Source organism: Equus przewalskii, chromosome 4, assembly GCF_037783145.1.
Source record: "Equus przewalskii isolate Varuska chromosome 4, EquPr2, whole genome shotgun sequence".
NCBI lineage: Eukaryota > Metazoa > Chordata > Mammalia > Perissodactyla > Equidae > Equus > Equus przewalskii.
Genome location: NC_091834.1, coordinates 9,473,263 through 9,490,457, shown reverse-complemented (window position 1 = coordinate 9,490,457; position 17,195 = coordinate 9,473,263).

Genomic DNA, 17,195 nt, shown 5'->3' with positions numbered 1-17,195 from the left:
GTTATGGGTCAAACTTCTAAATGGTGCTGATCAATTAGCAACCTCAGAAATGGCTGATCTGGGCTGAGGGCTCTAAGCCACACATTTCCTCTGCTACCACTTTGGAAGTCTCCCTCCTTCTCCTGTTCCAGCTTCCATATCTCTTCAGTCTTCTTTTTGGGCACACAGCCTGGGCAGACAGGATGTTGTGGCTAAAAATATTTATCTTATTTTCACTCCTTGAATGTAAAGTTGTTCTTCTGTTTCTCAGATTGGTTGAAGGATTTAAAAATGTAGTGTTTTATTTCTTGAAAATTTTGGTTTTGGTGGAAATGTTATTCTTTTGTTTACAGTTAATTTGGATAGATAAAATTGAAGCACGTGAAAATATTTATTTCAATAGTGGAAAGAAAGAGCTTTTATAACTCCAGGTACAACTTTTCATACACACAGAGGTGCTGACAAACACCAAACCAGGCTTTTGAAAATCAAATATTTACTGGAAGAAAAACCCCATGTTTAAGGTCAGTTACAGGCAAAGAACTGCAATAATGAGGTGCACAAAATTCTGTCTGCCTCTCTTTAGTCCTTAATATAAAATTCACAGAAGAAGACATGATGACTTAATATATTGGCCCCTGGGAGCCTACAGGATCATTGGAGCCAAGATAACAAGCACACACACCCCTTATCATGACTGTGACCACATCCTTCCCAACATAGTGCAAGCTCAGTCCTGAGTCAAGACCTCAGCCCTGGCTAAAACTCAGCATCAGCCTTCAGTGGTTCCTGTGTTTCTCATGCTGATCTCAGTATCAGAGGAAAGAGGAAGGGGACTCTAATGGCCATCAATGGTACCTCCGCAGATGCCAATAACTGTACCCCCAAATGTCTGGTTTGACATAATTTCCTATTGCTGTGGGCCCCTACTTAAAGACTTTTTATGTTGAAATGGCCTGATTATCTCAGAGAGAAGGTAACATCCATTATTTCATTTCCTAGGGTTTTCCAGTAATTATCAAAAGCTCCGGCTGAAGGTGCTGGCAATGAATAAATTGGAATTCATATGCATTTAGCTCCCATAAATGTGACTGTGAAACAATGTGCTAAATATTGTATGTGTTCAGAAGCTCATGTGATCATTATCAAAACTCTGCAAATAAACTGATTTCATGGAAGACAGAATTGATGCTTAGAGAGGGCCAGTCATCTGTCTAAACAAAAAGTCCATGTTGTTTCAATTATACTTTTGGGCCACTTTGAATACCCTTAGTGTTTATTAACTTTATGAGAATACACTCTGGCATCTGTGGACAAAGATGGGTTTTGTAGACCTGCTGCCCAGCCCTGCAGATCCTGGTCAGGACCAAATGAATAGTTACACAAGAATGGCGTAATGGTCACCTTAGACACACATCTGGTAGAGTTCTCTTTCTGGACCATCTGCCCTAGAAGCCTTGTCCCTAGTGGAGGGGAAAGGCTATGAAAATCGCCTATCTTCTCTGTTTTGTGAACTTGCTTTAGCAGGAAATATCATGGGTGGGGCACACCACTGGGAGGCCTTGAAACCTCATGGCCTGGACTTAAGTAGACTATCAAAATGTGCAATGAGCACAATGCTTTTGAAATTTGTAGCCAGCATATTTTTCTTCTTCCACATGTCGTGTCCAATGTAGTCCTTCCTCCACTTAGGCAAACTATGAGATTTACCACCCGTGGGAGGAGACGGTGGCTGTGCCCAGAACAAGCTCACTTTTTGACTTAATCATGTGATCATAGGCTTGAAAGACAATTTAGCCAAAAAAGGAAGGGATGTTCTAAATTTCCAAATTTCCTGTGTATAGGTCAAAAGGAAAGCCTCACAAACTAGGAACAAAAATGTTACTAGTGGTGCTATACACAGAAAACTAGGGGTGTGATGTCAGCAAATTTAGCATCCACCCCAAGAGTGAGGGGTAGCACTTCTGGCTGCGATTTGTTGTGAGATGGTGGGGAGACAGCAGCTGAAGGGACTTCTGGTTGCTTTGTCTCTGAAGGTCTTAATCAAGAAGTTTAGAAACTTCAACAGAAACCAAAAACAAATGGAGGGAGAATCTGCGAACATCTGGCTGATATCGGTTTTCCCCAATATCGCCATGGTAGAACAATGGAAGGTATTTGCAAAGATGAGCCTGAGTCAGCTCTGATTTTCCCCACAGGCTTCACATGTAGGAGATGCAAAGGCCTCTCAGGGTCTCTAAGAAGGTGAGAGATGCTGAGGCGACCAGTGCACGCAGTGGACACAGGATGGGGATGAGAAGCTGCAGGGTGGGAACTTCATATCCCAAGGCATGGTGTCACTGGTGGTGGTTCAGGTCTGGTTATTGCACCAGCCAATTCAGAGGAAGAGGCCAAATCTCAGAGACCAGCAGGGTAAAGGGCTGGAAGTCAGTGAGGACCCAGAGGGTGGCAGAGGGAGACCACAAGAACTAACCCTCCTCCCATGTGTAGTGACGTCATCTGGGGATGAGAGGAGGAAGAGAGGAACAGAAAAGATGAAGGTTGTATCAAAGAGACTGAGCTAGCCAGAAAGAGACGGTTCCAAATTGGAAGAAACCATTTTAAATCTGTAAGTTTAGCGCCTCCTTCCAATGTCAGAATGAGGAAGAGATGAGATATATCATTTACATATAGTCACGACACTCCCCTGCAACACACACTGAGTTGTAGCGTGTGTACGTTCTACCACGTGCCCTGCTCAAGGGTGCCTGGGTGAGGGGGCACCAGTGGGGACAAAAATCCCATCCCTTGCCTACTGCCTTCTACGCTCGGGAGCAGGGCTGTGGCAGCCTAGAGAAAGAGTGCCTTTTTCTAAGTATTCTGCCTTGAGGTGTGTCTTTTTTAATCAGTAAAAAGGCATCTTATGTGCTATGTGAAGCCATATTTAGGAGGTAATAAGTACATACAGTTATGTAGACAAGATACAGGGTTTTAAGTAAATTGAATCCATGAAGCTTCTTGGCCCTAAAGAAAGACAGAACTAGTCTAGATATAGAGAATAATCAAAGAACCAAGAAAAATAGTATTGTTTGAATCCAGTAATTAGACTTTAAAATCCAGAGTCTTGAGAGAAACTGACAATCATGACATGTATATGGGGGAAAAAAGGCCATTCCATAGACCACAAAATCAAGGAGGCCAAACTCTGGAGTCAGAGGACAGGAGTGGACTTGAGCGTCTCCAGCAATGTGAGACCCACTCCAGTGACTGTTGTGAGAATTATGAGATGATGATTCAAAAATGCTTAGCATCAAGACTCGAATAGAGTAAGGACTCAGTGAGATTAATTATTAGTACCTGTAATTAAATTTCACTTTTGTCTTTATCCCCTTGTATGAAATAATTGGGACAATTAGTCAAGAAAAGCCTTCCTTCAAGGACATTGCCAATATTGCTCTCTCCACTAGATACACCTAGCTCTATCTCTGTGTCTCTCTCTGTCTCCCTCCACATCTCCATTGCCATCTCCATCTCCGTCACTATATCTATTTCTACCTGTCTGTCTATTTATCCAAATATCTGGAAATGAACTTGCGGTTTTGTTGTTGTGCAAGCTGACAAATGTTCTCCAGATAAACCATGCACCCCAGAAATGTCATGGATGGTGACTCCTGTTTGACCCACTTATTTCCTTCCCTGAAACCAACAGACACACACATGTCACTGACCTGAGGCTTCTGGCCACCAGCATCCTGAATTCTCTACCTCATCCTTGGAGGCAAAGCCTGGGTAGACAAGATGTCCAGTTACAAGCAATCATCTGCCATTTCCTCTGGGCTAGTGAGTTTGTCCGTCCTTCTGTTCAGATTAGGTGAGAACCTAGACAAATTATTTAATGCTGCCTCTGAGTATTTCAGAGAAAAATCTGTTTTATTCTCTCTCTCTCTTTCTAGTTAACAGTCAAAATGGTACTACTAGAAATATCTGTTGACGGTAGAAAAAAGGGTAAATATATTCATGTACAGTACTCAACATTGCATGTGTTACCTTAGTCATACATCGATGCCAACAAAATGAACCAGGCTCTGGAGCATCTGATAAACATTTCGTCTATTAAAACACCTGCTCAGAAGCATTGACCCAGGGTGAGCGTCAGTACCCGTCCCCTCCTCCTTCTGCTGCCCCTGTGCAGAGGAAGTTCTGGTTCTTCTAGTTTCAGGGTCACTGCCCTCTGCTCCTCGATTCTCAGTGTTGATCACCTCAGAAATGGTGTTTGTTGGAAAAGAGGGAAAATAGGGCAGCTGCCTCTGGGAAGAACCCAGCCACCGAGTCAGCTTCTTCCTCTCTTTTCTCCTCAGGAGAACCCAAGCCAGTCTGTGTTCACATTGATCCCACACGATATGTGACAGAGCTGGACATAAGTTTCGGGGAAGAGCCCTGCCAAGGCTTAAAGGAGCTCTAACACACACAAGTTTTTCCAGAGAAAACCATATGGAAATCATAAAAGGCAAGTGAAGAAACTTAGCTGAAGGAAGGTAAAAAGAAAAATAGGTAAAAAATTCTCTAAATGTGGAAAAAGGAAATGCTAATAATATTTGACTGCTTTCTAAGGTTTCTAATTCCAAATGGTCACCAAAGCATTTAACAATGAAAGCTGGGGAAACATGAAATGGTTGACAGCATGGGGAAGTTAAATTAAAAAAATGTTGTTAGCAGTGATAATATCTAACAATTACTGAAAATTTGTTATATGCTAGAGAGTATACTAGATACTTCAGGTGACTTAATCTTCACAAACTTTTGAGATGGGTATAATTATTGCATCCATTTTCAGATGAAGGATTTGAGGCACAAAGATTAATAAATTTGCACAGAGTTGGGCAGCTTCTAAGTGATAGAGATGAATAGGGAATAGCAGCATTAAAAAAATGCTTCAAAGATGTGGGAAATTTCTCAGAATATAGTATGAACTGAAAGAAGAATAATACAAAATGCTATACGTATTGCTCATGTAATTTATAAATATATTTACAGTCAACAGAATCATATTAATATCCATATATATACAAAGAAGAGATCTAGAAGTTAAAATATCATAATGATAATAGTTGTGGGTCTTGGTGACATGATCATGGGTATATTTATTTTCATCTTTATCCTGTTTCTCTGAGTTTCTTCAATGAGTAACTTTACCAGTATCCCCCACCTATAACCTATGTGACTTTCATTGAGTGACATCACTCCTCTGTACCTTATTTTCCTGATCTATAAAATGAAAACTACAAATATTCCTATCATATGATTGCTTTGAAGATTAAAAAAGTAAAAAACATTTTCTTTTAGAAAAACAGCCTAAGAGATAGAAAATGCTCATTAAATGTTTGAGATTATAAAAGTTAATATTTATTAAACAAGTGATGTTTTAAAATATGCTGAGAAAAAGTGCTCATAAAAATAGCTCTTAGACAAGTAGAAACCCTTTCCATTTCCACAGCAATAAATCCACCTCCATGGCCATCTCACCTTCACCCTAAGAGCCCTAAGGAGACCATCAGCCCATTCCTGAGATCAGCAGGGCATGAGGCCCACAGAAATCAGTAACCTCAGGCCTGCAGCCAGCACTAAAGGCCAAGGTCCCACCTGACCCACCACTTCCTTCCCCCTCCCCAGTTCAGGCCACGCCCACTTGCCACTGACCTGAGGCATCCAGTCACCAGGTCCCCACTTTCCTGCCTTCTCCTTGAGGACACAGCCTGGCAGACAGGATGTCACTGCTGGAAACATTCACCTTCTTGTCCTTCTGGGCTGGTGAGTCACATTCCCTGACCATTGCAGTCTACGTGAGTGAGCAAAGAAATTCTTTAACGTTTCTTATATTGTCAGAAGTTCACTGGAAATTCTCTTCTTCTGCTTACAGTTGGACTTGGGTTAACAAAAGTGGAGCAGTCCCAGATATCCATTTCCACAGAAGTAAAGAAAAGTATTGACATATATTGCAAGATAACGAGCTCAGACTTTGAAGGGGAATACATTCACTGGTACCGGCAGAAACCTAATGAGGCTTTGGAGTATGTGATTACTGTGAGCTCGACAAAATCCCCAGCTCGAGCTAACCTAGGTGGGAAGAAAAATAAACTTGAAGCAAGGAAGGATTCTCAAACTTCCACTGCAATCCTTACGGTAAATTTCATAGAAAAAGAAGATGTGGCCATTTACTACTGTGCAGGATGGGCACCACAGTACTAGATCTGTTGAGAAAACCCACACAAGATCCCCTCCTTGGGTCTGTGCCCAACCACATCCTTCCCAACTGTGGCAACCACAACCAGGCCCAGCTGGGCTCCTGGCCTCAGCCGCTCCTTCTCTGCAGCACTTCCGGAGCTTTCCAGGAAGCCATTTGGATTAGGCTTGCTCATTAGCTTCCAGCTGACCCCAGGAATTGTGCCTCCAAAGCTTTATTTAACACTATTTCCCAACAAATTAAAGTCCTGTCTGGGGACTGAGAGCAAGACGGCTGTGCCACTGTCCATCATCTCACCACCCAGAGACTCTCCGTAAGTGGCAAGGTTCAGACTGAGAGAGGGAATCCCCATGAGCCATTATTAGCATATATTCACGAGACAATCTCTCTGCAATATAACTATTATTGGTCCATTTTACAACTAAAGAAATTAAAGCTTAGAGAATTGAGGCTTAGACAAGAAGTCCGTGCTTTTTGAACTGGACTGTGAGAGCATACTGAATAGTTTAAGGATTGCAGTTCTGTAGGTGAACACTACGGTGTCTGGGTAAATTAGGGATGCAGCAAAGCCCTTTTTCAGGGAGGTGTGGTGAGAAGGATTATGCCCATATAATGTCATCAGAACAGAGCTCAAATTCATTAAGACCCTTAGATGAGCCCACAATATTGCGCGACTCTTGATCTGCCCGTGAAAGAGGAGAAAGACTCTCCCAAGACCAGAAGAACTAGCACTGTGTGTGCAAGTCCTCTATCCATGGTCTCAATTCCTTGACTATATCAGCCCCTTTAGCCCTCACTACCTACAAGGTCTGTTCCATTGTCATCAATCATATTTGACTCACGAGGTAAGTGAGTACCAAGTGATTCAGTCACTTGTCAAGTCACACAGCTGGTAGGTGGCTATTTGGGAGAGTAGGGTAGGGACCTAGATAATCTGGCTCTTCTTGCCTCTCACACTAACCACTTCTTTACTGCAGGACAATAAGAGAAACAATACCCTGTTCCCCTCTCCACAGAGGAGAGAAAACTAACCATTATGGAGCATTAACTGATAAAAATTATTATTACGTGCTGGAGCACATGCCCAGGATTTGAATGTTTGGGCGCCTTCACAGAATAAATAAAATGCCACTAAATTGTCACTGACTTTTCAATATAAAACAATAGTAAGGTCCTTGTTTTCTATTTCTAACAGTGGTATCTCAGTGGGGTTTTGGTAGGAATATAGATATCTCCTTGCAAGTTTCCTATATGTAGTGTACACCTTAATTAAAAATTCTCCAAATAACACCACATATTTATGCTCTCTAGCCCATATTTCAAGGGTCCATATTCTATTGTTCAAATGTGAGATGTATTAGCAGAAAAAAGGAGGCATTTCTAGGCCATGCTGACACACGAGATGGAATTAGACACATGATCCTTCAGCCCTTCTTCTCCCACCTCTGGCGGCTCATATTTCTTTGATTTACATCCTGTCTTACACTCTTTATGACCATGATGGTTTCTTAGTTGGGGGATAATTGTCTTTTCGAGGCGAAACACAACCTTCCTAGTCTCCTATATTTTTTATGCAAGCAAATTAGAGACCAGAACCTGAGTGGAACACATCAATTGTGAGAAGAGGAGCCTTTTCCAGAAGGAATGCATGGAAAGTGTGCATTAAGCTTGTCAAAATATCTTTGCTGAATTATTTGTCTAGATTTTCTCGTATACTGTACGGAAGATCAGTGGACCTGGTGATATAGTGTCTTCAGAGGAACAGACCTCAGGAGACAAAAGTGATGTCAGCTTTTCCACATGACTCCTAAAAAATTAGTGACAAATTCAATGATGAACAAAGGGAAAAAAAAGCAAATTTATGTTGCACTCAAATGATAGAATATTATGAATCTATTAAAATGACAGTTTTGAAGATTTATTAACAAAAGTGAAAAAGTTTACATTCAAATATTGAAAAGTCACATAAAGTATGAATGAGTATATATTAAATCTCAAATATATAAATGTATACGTTGGTAGAGAAACAAAATAAAAGGAAATATTTGAGTTTTATGATAATTTTTCTTCTGATAGAGTGGATAGGTTATTTTCTTGTTTATACTTTTAATGATTTTCTAAATTTTCAAAAAATGGACTACATAAATTTTTACAAATTAAATATTATTTAACAAGATAATTTCCACTTGTTTTTCAATGATAATAACAGTATAAATCGAAAACATCGTAAAGGGCTTATTTTGTGTCAAGCACTATTACTGCTACTTTATTTTCATTATTATTTTAAGTGGGATAATGTAACTTCCTCAAGGCTATGAAAGATATTGATTTAAGCAGTTATAGATGTAGAAACTGAGACACAGAGATTATATAACTCAGCCAACCTCAGAAGGGGTAGGTATGTAGTATAGGAGGATGGTTATCTTAAAAGTTCATTGATAATGAAATTCATGTAAACTTTTTTAGGGACCTGAGATATTTTCAAAAATATAAATTTAGCTAAAAGAACAGAATAAGAAACTGTGTGTGTAAAGCCCATTTAAAATTAAAAGAACTGTGTGTGTATTGATCTAAGCAAACATGCTCCTATGTATAAATGTGTGGCAATAACATTTAAAAGTAAATGATGTTGCGTTTTATTGTGTCACTTCATAACACCTTTACTCAGATTTTCTTCAAGGAGCATCTGTTACTTATCCAAGCTCCCACATCTACCAGCTTTGTGGCTTGGGATCAGTCACCTTTGCCCCATGTTCTCGTCTGCTGAAGGGAGACAATAGTACCACTTACTCTCAAGATTGAGAAGTGTAAGTGAAAGAAGGCAGGAAAACACTTAGAACAGTGCCAGCTCATCCTCAATACATATTAGACTTAATACTAATTTTAAAGGCTAATTGTTACATGTAAAAATGAACACTAATTAAAAATAACCCTCTCTGTGACATAATGTTCAAGAGACATTTCCACGGAGCAAGTCTAGTGGTCGCTGGTCCCATTCCCATGGATTATCTGATATTCCTTTAAGCAATTTCAATCCCAGCTCTTTTTGAAGGGCACCCAGATTTCAAGTGAAATTTGATTTCTCTGTGTTATAATCTGTACAGTGATTTCCCAAATAATCATAAAACAAAATGCCCCATTGTATTTCAAAGCAAAATGTGTATGGCTTTTAAAATGAGGTATGAACAATGTCAATTTGAAACTTTGGTGTGCCTTTTATTTATAGTGTAAAATATTGTCCATGTTTCATACTCCTGACTGCGGAATCCAAAGAAATTAGTAACGGAACTAGTTGTAATTTTTTGACTCAAAAGCCATATCCTCACATCACTGGAGTAATGTTTCTGTGTGTGAAAATTAAGGAGGCAAGAGGAAAGTTTGAAATTATTAGGTCAACTCCAGAACTGCCTCCATTTGCCTCACAGACACATTCCTATCCAGATGGTGAACCCTATTCCCCATCAGTGGACCACCAGTGGGTCAACAGAACTGCCAAATATGCTCAGGTCTGTAGCAGGTCCTGAAGGGCCCCCTAGGACCACCTAACCCCCCACTTCCTCCTCTTACACCACGTCACACCTCACCCTCCTCTCACTGACCTGGCCCCTCCGAAGACCAGGGTCCTCACTTTCCTGCCTTCTCCTTGGTGACACGGTCTGGAAGATTGGAGGACAGTGCTGGAAATATTCATAATTTTATCCCTCTGGGCTTCTGAGTTGCTCCTCCATTATTCCAACATAGATGAGAGATGAAAGAGATTCTTTATTGTTTTCTTTTTCTGTGTTAGGTGTTTATGGGAATTTCCCTATTTTGTTCCCAGTTGGACAAGGGCCGTTAAAGGTGGAGCAACCTGAAATGTCAACCTCCAGCCGACGGAGAGAGAGCTCACATGTCTTGTACGGTGCCCACAGCAGACACTGAAAATACAGTTATAAACTGGTATGGGCAGAAACCAAACCTAATTGTGGCATGTCCCACATCTATCACCTCAGTAAAAAACCCAGCTCCAGTTCACTTAAGTGAGAGAAATGACAGTGAAAGACTCAGGCTCATGGAGAGAATCATTGTGCACCAGCACTCCTAGATACAGTACATATATATTGCCACATATAATTATCACAACACCCCTGCAATATAACTATTACTTGCCCATTTTGTAGATAAAGAAATTACGGCTCAGAGAGTCAAAATGTTTGGTCAAAGGCAAGGAGTCCAGGCTTTTGTAAATGGGCCATGATGCCACCCTGAAAATTGAAAGATCATAATTCTACAATATACAGAATACTTGAGGTAAATTTGGGACGGAGCAAGTGTCCTTTTTCTGAGGGAGGAGGAAGACGGTTCCTGACTTCAGATTCAGGCAGTGCCAGCATCATGTCATCAGAATAGAATTCTGAGTTGCTGGGGCCATTAGGTGAGCCCACCATATTGTGAATAACCCTTGGTTCCGTCTGTGAAAGAAGGGAGAGAATGGACCAAGAGAAGAACAGCTAACAATTTTGCCTGTGAGCGAGTTCTCTGCTAGTGTTCTCAACTCTTTGTGCATATGAGCTCCTTTAACCCTCATAGTGACCTCTGAGGTCGCTTCTGTTATCATGAAGCCCACGTGACCTGTGAGGAGAGTGACATACTGTGAGTCTGAGGAACGTGTTGAAGTCACACAGCAGAAATGGGTTGGACCCAGGTAACCGAGCTCCAGAGCCTGTCTTTTTGATCATTGAGGAGAGAAAAAAGTGCTATGCATTGTTCCTCCCCCATGGATAAAAGAAACCTAAACTTTCTGGAACATTCACTGTCACAATTTATCATTTTGTACTAAATAATGGGACCAGAATTTGAGTAATTAAGAGTCTTCACAGAATACGTGAAATGCCAATAAATTAGCAATATTTACTTTCCAAAATATAAAATAATAAACATTCTATTGTTTATGATGCCACCTCTGAAATAATTGCGAAATAAATGAAGATTACCTTTTAATCCATGCATCCTTCTCATACAGCTCATGCTGAGTACCTCATGGAAGAATATTCCCTTGCATCTGTGTCACACATATTCCCTCATTTGTTCAGTAATTTCCAAGGTCGTGGCAACATACTCATCCCCATCATCCCCTCCTCTAAGGACCCTGATTCTATTTCTCACTTCAAGGAGGTCATTGAAAGAAAGGAAGGAGAGTCACAGGAAAGGGAGACATAGAGTCAGTCTGTCCACCTTTCTCCTCTGACGCTCGCAAGCTCCTTTGATTGCCTCTGTCCCTGTAATTCCTGGCGACAGTTGTTTTCTCGAACCCGTATAGGAACTTACTAGTTACCGAGACTTTTAATAGAATCTCGGGCGCAGAGCGAGACCTGAGAGAAACGCAAATAATCTGAGAACATGAGCCCTGTCCAGACAGGAGGGCACAGACAAGCTTGTCAATATACCTCTGCTACCCTCCCTACATGGCTGTCACATCTGGACTCAGAAGGGCCTCACAGAGCAGTAATGCATGTCCACAGTGAGACACCTGTGCTCAGAGGAAAACGCTCTGGCAGCTTTTTATGTATCAGACTAAACAATGACTAACAGGGAAAGAGACACCTGATGTATATTGTATGCAAAGGATAGAATACGATGCAGACATTGAAAACAGTGTTCTGTGGATTTATTACTAAAATGTAAAAATATTCACAATACATAGAAAGAAAAATTCATTAGTATATAATAACCTATTAAAATATAAATGCTTATATTGATAGGAAAATTTTAAAAAAGGGGGAAGGGAATTGTTTAAAATTTTAGCAACGGATAATCCCGAAGGAACACATGGTTTTATTTCTTCCATGTGCTTTGATGAACTTTACATATTTTCCTATATTGGGTACTATAGTTTTACTGTAAAAAATATTTAACAATGTAATTTTCTCATTTGATAATCATAGTAATAAAAAGACTTCATAACATTATTGAAGACTCATGATGCACCAGGTACTAATATCTGAGCATTGTGTGCATTACCTTCATGAAATCTAATAATTCAAGACTCTTAATACCCCTAAAAGATATATATGTAGGCGAGGTACACATGTGGAAAGCGAGGCACAAGAAGCTTAAATAACTCAGCCAGTGTCAGATGGGGTTAGGTGCCATAGGAAGGTGTCATTGATCATTAAAAATAATATTCACATAGATTACTTAAAGACCTGAATATTTCTCATAATAACCAAAAGCAGGCAAATAAAGCCACATATGCAAACCTCATTAAAAATTGTATATGTACATGTAGATATATGCACATATGTGTAACTAAGCAATCCTATTTCTATCTGTAAATATAAAAAGAAAATTTCAAAGTAAAAATAAATACTGACTGTCTTTTATTGTCATTTTTTATACCTCATTTTCCTCTGATTCTCTTTAATGAACACCTGTTACTTATCTGTGTTGTCACATGTACTGGCTCTGTGTCTTTGAATGAGTCACTTCTCATTGACACTATCCTCATTTTTCAAATGGAGATTTATCATAACGGCTACGTCAAGACATCTACAGATGCAGTGCAATCCCTGTCAAAGTTCCAGCCACATTTTTCACGTAAATAGAACAAAGAGTCCTAAAATTTATGTAGAACAACAAAAGACCCTGAATAGCCAAAGCAAAACCTAAAAGAAAATGAACAAAGCTGGAGGTATCACTCTCCCTGGTATCAAAATATACTACAAAGCTATAGTAATCAAAACAACATGGTACTGGCAGAAAAACAGACTCACTGATCAATGGAACAGAATCGAGAGCCCAGAAACGAACCCTCACATCTATGAACAGCTAATTTTCGACAAGGGAGACAAGAACATACAACGGAGAAAGGAAAGTCTCTTCAATAAACTGTGTTGGTAAAACTGGACAGCCACATGTAAAAGAATGAAAGTAGACCGTTATCTTACACCATACACAAAAATTAACTGAAACTGGACTAAAAACTTAAATGTGAGACCTGAAACTATAAAAGTCCCAGAAGAAAACATAAGCAGTACTCTTGTTGACGTGGATCTTAGCAGCATATTTTCAAATATAGTGTCTGACGAGGTAAGGGAAGCAAAACAAAGAATAAACAAATAGGTCTACAACAAACTCAAAATCTCCTGTGCAGCAAAGATAATCATCAACGAAATGAGAAGACAACCTAACAATTAGGAGCGTATATTTGAAAATCATGTATCTGATAAGGAGTTAATAACCAAAATTTTTAAAGAACTCACACATCTCAACAACAGGAAACAAACGACTCAATTAAAAAATGGGTGAAAGATCTGAATAGACATTTTTCTAAAGAAGATATGCAGATGGCCAAAAGGCACATGAAAAGATGTTCAACATCATTGATTATTAGGGAAATGCAAATAAAAACTACAATGAGATATCACCTCACGCACATCAGAAGGCCTATAATTACCAAGACAGGGAAAAAATGTGTCGGAGAGGACGTGGGGAAAAGGGAACTCTCATACCCTGATGGTGGGAATGCAAGTTGGAGCAGCCACTATAGAAAACAGTATGGAGATTCCTCAAAAAATTAAGAATAGAACTCCCGTATAATCCAGCTTTTCTACTGCTGGGTATTTATCCAACAAACATGAATGAGTACAGATACATGCACTCCTATGTTCATTGTGGCATTATTCACAACAGCCAAGACTTGGAAACAACCTAAGTGCCCATCCTGGTTGAATGGATAAAGAAGATGTGGTATATATGCACAATGAAATACTACTCATCTATAAAAAAACATGAAATCTTGCCATTTGAGACAACATGGATGGGCCTTGTGGGTATTATGCTAAGTGAAATAAGTCAGATGGAGAAAGTCAAATACTGTATGATCTCACTCATAAGTAGAAGATAGAAACAACAACAATAAGCAAACACATAGATACAGAGATTAGATTGGTGGTTACCAGGGGGGAATCGAGGAGGGAGGAGGGTGGAAGAGGTGACACGGGCCGTGTGTATGGTGATGGATGGTAATTAGTCTTTGGGTGGTGAACATGATGTAGTCTATATAGAAACTGAAATACAATGATGTACACCTGAAATTTATGTAATGTTATAAACCATTGTTACCTCAATAAAAAAATTGTAAATAAAATGATATAAGAATACGTTTAGAATAATGCCTGACAAATAGCAAGTTCTCAATGGATATTAGATAGTATATTAATTTTAAAGCTTATGCTTACATAGCAAACCTAGCATGCTTTGAAAACATTCCTGCTTGTGGCGTAATGCTCAGGAGTCAGCTCCAAGTTCCAGGTGAGCAGAAGCTGATTCCCACAGGTTGCTCTGTCTCATATATCCGCCAGCATCACAGTCTAGTCCCTTCTTGAGGCACCCAGATTATAAACGAATTTTGATTTTTCTGAGTTAATCTACAAGGTGACATCTTAATTAATTTTAAAAAACACAAAAATATTCCAGTACCAGTACATATGGCATACATATTAAATAGTGTTGATGAGATGTTTCAGTGTCTAATTGTTGTTTTGTTTTGTTGTTTTACAGAGAAATAAAGGTCAGGTTTCATAGTCGAGTCCTGAATCAACAGCAAATCACAGAAAGATAGACGTAGGATCTGAATACAGCACTCATGCCTTAATATTTCTGGAGCAATGTGTCTCCAGTATGGAATTTCAGGGGGAATGGCTGTGTGGGTATGAGAACCGTCCCTGTCCCGACTCCCAGTTGGACACATTCATCCCAGGATTTCTTTCCAGACCAGAAACCCTGCTACCGGACCTGTGCAGTGCTCATGGGGAGCAAGAAGCCCCGGAACTGCGCATTTCCCCAGCAGTTCAGGAAGAACTCAGGGAACCGTCTGACATACCACTTCTCCTGAGACACCAGAACCAGCCCTGCCCTGATGCCACTGGCCTGAGACCTCCTGCCGACAGGAGTCTGAGCATGGAAAGAATCCCAGAGGCTTTTGTTCTCTAAGTGAGACCTCCTGCTGCAGGCTGGCCCTGAATCAGGGAGCCATCTAGTCGGAGGGACCTTTCTAAAGATTGTCCAGTTCAGTGTTTCTGAAGCATTCAGAGGAGGATCTGTGCTGCTAAATCCAGCAGCTACCAGCCACATGAGGCTAATGAGACTTGAAATGCAGCCAAGCTGAGATGGACTGCATGTGTAAAGTACAAACTATATTTTGAAGTTAAGATAAGAAAAGTGAAATATCCCATTAAGAATTTTTGTATTGATTGAATGTTGAAATGATATTTTGAATATCTTGGACTAAATGAAAAAATCCTAAACTTATTTTCACCTGTTTCTTTTCCTGCTTTTTTTTAATAAATGGTTTTTATGGGGTTTTTTGGTTTGGAAGATTCACTCTGAGCTAACAGCTGTGCCAATCTTCCTCTTTTTGGTACTTGGGTCCCTACAGCATGGCTTGATGAGTGGCGTAGGTCCAAGCCTGAGATCTGAAATTGCAAACCTGGGACACTGAAGCAGAGTGTGCCGAGCTTAACCACTATACCACAGGGATGGCCCTTTTGTAATTTCTTTTAATGCAGCAGCTAAAAAAAGTAATTTGCAAATTGAATTTTTGAACACATTTATTACTATTGGATAGCACACTTACCGACTAACAATTTAAGAACCTGCCCATCTCCCATGAAGAATGTCTAAATGAAATATTTTGCAAATAATTTCAGAGGTAAAGGACTCTGGAGATTGACCACAAAATGATTGAAAGGTGAGACTGGAAGTCAATTCCTAACTCCGGTTTCTAAGTTGCTGCCCCACCATCCATCAATCATTCTGCAGCAGAGGAGTCAGCGTTTGGATGCACAGGAGAAAACACTGCCGCCTTATTGGTGCCCTCGTCCATTAGCAGTCCTGCAACTCAGATGGTGGTGGCAGATGACAATCCTCATGCAGGGCGATGCAGTCAGCCCCGGGGAGACATCGGGCCCTCCACCTTCCACTTCTCCCCTAACGCCACCCCATATGGGAATTTGCATGGATCTCCAGCTGCTCTGCACCTCTGTTCTCTCATCTGTAAAATGATGTGGTTTAACTGTGGAAATTACGTGATTCTGATTTGTGTATTAAAGCAAAATGATAAAAAAGATCTAACTATATTTACTGCTTTCTTATAAGGACAGCAAACTTCTTGAAAAGGACAGAAAGGAAAAGAAAACCTGTGCTACTGATCCTCCAGCACCAAACAGGAAACTTCTCTGCAGATAAATATGTTGGAAAAAAAAATTTTTTGAGATCAAGGTTTAATTAATACGTTTTCAATTAAAAAATCAAAGTTTATGTACAGTTTAGTAGCATTGTTAAAAGTGATTAATGAAAGGCAAGACTAAATGATCTGAAGAAAATTGGTCCCTCAGATTATTAACTCAGCGTCTATCTCTCTCAGCTTCTCTTTTTGTGATTAGAAATTTATCATTAAGTTCTGCCTGCGTGAGAAAGAGCCCAGCACCCCCATCTTCTACTGAAGGGCTGGGTCATAACTAAGACCTCCCAGTATGTACAAGCAGGGGTCGGGGCAGAGAGGGTTGGAACTTACTGTTGCTCTCTTTTCAAGTTGTTCCTTCATTTCCTCTTCCCCATTGTCCCAATAACACAGAACCCTTTCTTCTTTCTGCCCCTACCTCAGTGCCTGACTCCATGAGGAGTGAGCTCTGTGAACTGATGTTAATGAGGGTGTGGCCAACAGGGGAACAAGCTCCTCACTCATCTCCTTACAGAACAGCATCATCCACATTCCCCAGAGGAGCTGCCCAGTGCTCTGCTGTGAACCTCCACACCACCCTATGCCCCATCATCCCTCACAGACTCCTCCTTTGCCCTTTACAAGCTCTGTTACCTTGAGCAAGGTCTTAACTCTTCTTAAAGGGCAGAATTGAGGCTGACACTCATGTTCCTGGCTTGAACAAAGTGGGTATCAAAGCCCTTCATTGACACAGGAAGAAGAGGTGGGTTGGAGAGAGGTAATGAGTTCACCCTG